We start from the raw sequence: 1,422 nt of genomic DNA on the forward strand, positions 1-1,422 counted from the left end.
GGGGAGGGGGGGAGCAGAAGGTGCCCCCCTCGCCCGAGCCGCCCCTGCTCGGACACCCCGCGGGGCGGTTTGCAGACACAGGAGTGCGTGTGCTTTCTGGCTTCTGTTCGTGAATTGCCGTTTATAGTTTTGCCTGTTTTTCTGTGGCATTTATGGTCCTTTTTCCTAGGAATTCTTTTATATCCTGGATTTCGGTAATTTGTCGGCGTAATACATTGCAGATATTTTTCTCCGAGTCTGTTTCTTACCTTTTAACTTTGTTTACTGGTTCTTTTGAAGAAAGGCGTGTATTGGTTGCCGTTGTTGCACTTAAATTTTCATCCATGGCTGCGTTTTAGGTCAGGGCTCCTCCAGCTGGCGCGCTGGCGACCCCTGGGGACCGCGTTAAAATGCAGGCTAAGGTTCGGCAGGTCTGGGGGCGGGTCTGAGAACCCGAGTTTCTAATAAGCTCCCAGGTGATACCGGGCGCCTGTTTTGGAACCAAGCTTTGAGTAGCAAGGGTCAGGGTAGTGCTTAGGGCATACATATATCCCCCTGTGTTTTCTAATAATATTGTCATTTTGGTTTTACTTTTTCTAAATTGTTGATTGTATTACAGATATCTCCTACCCCCCTCCCCCTTTACGTTTTTACTTTTTATGTTTATTCCACAGGGAACAAGATTTTGCTCTGGCTTTGTGAGTCTCCCTCTCCCTCACTTCCCCCAAAAGAGTATTTTGAAGGGTAGTAATATCTTAGTAGTAGTAACAACAGGAACTATAAAATTCCCTTTAGTGTGCTTTAGGTGAAGGGCTGTGGTATCAAATAAACAAGATGGACTAATTAAGATTTCAAAAAAGTCTGAATCATTTATTCTACAAGCATGAAATGTTTGTGTGAATCTATCTATCTTCCTATATAATAAAATCCTAATATGCCAATTGACCGAACGGCAGAACAACTGGTCTCTATGACATGCACTGACCACCAGGGGGCAGACACTCAATGCAGGAGCTGCCCCCTGGTGGTCAGTGCGCTCCCACAGGGGGAGCGCCACGCAGCCAGAAGCAGGGCTCATGGCTGGTGAGCGCAGCAGCAGTGGTGGGAGCCTCTCCCGCCTCCCCGGCCGCGCTATCAGGGGATGTCCGACTGCCGGCTTAGGCCTGCTCCACACCAGAGGTCAGACATCCCCAAGGGGTACCAGAGTTCGAGAGGACCCAGGCCGAGCTGAGGGACCCTCCCCCCACCAGGGCCTCTAGTATGTATGTGTGTGTGTGTGTGTGTGTGTGTGTGTGTATGTATGTATGTGTGTATATATATATATGTGCTAAGCAACCAGAATGACAGAATGACCAGTCACTATGACACGCACTGCGGCAGCCAACCGGCCCAATCGGTGCCCTGATTGTTCCTTCCAATCTCCTGCAGTCCCTCCCCCCGCCG

General features: G+C 49.6%; 1 protein-coding gene across 1 annotated transcript in view; it reads left to right on the forward strand.

The window, feature by feature from the left end:
* The window catches only part of ALDH3A2 (aldehyde dehydrogenase 3 family, member A2), a 42,381-nt gene that overhangs the window by 21,862 nt on the left and 19,097 nt on the right, over positions 1–1,422 (forward strand). The gene's annotated exons all lie outside the window — the stretch shown is intronic.

This window comes from Myotis brandtii, unplaced genomic scaffold, assembly GCF_000412655.1.
Source record: "Myotis brandtii unplaced genomic scaffold, ASM41265v1 scaffold314, whole genome shotgun sequence".
Lineage (NCBI taxonomy): Eukaryota > Metazoa > Chordata > Mammalia > Chiroptera > Vespertilionidae > Myotis > Myotis brandtii.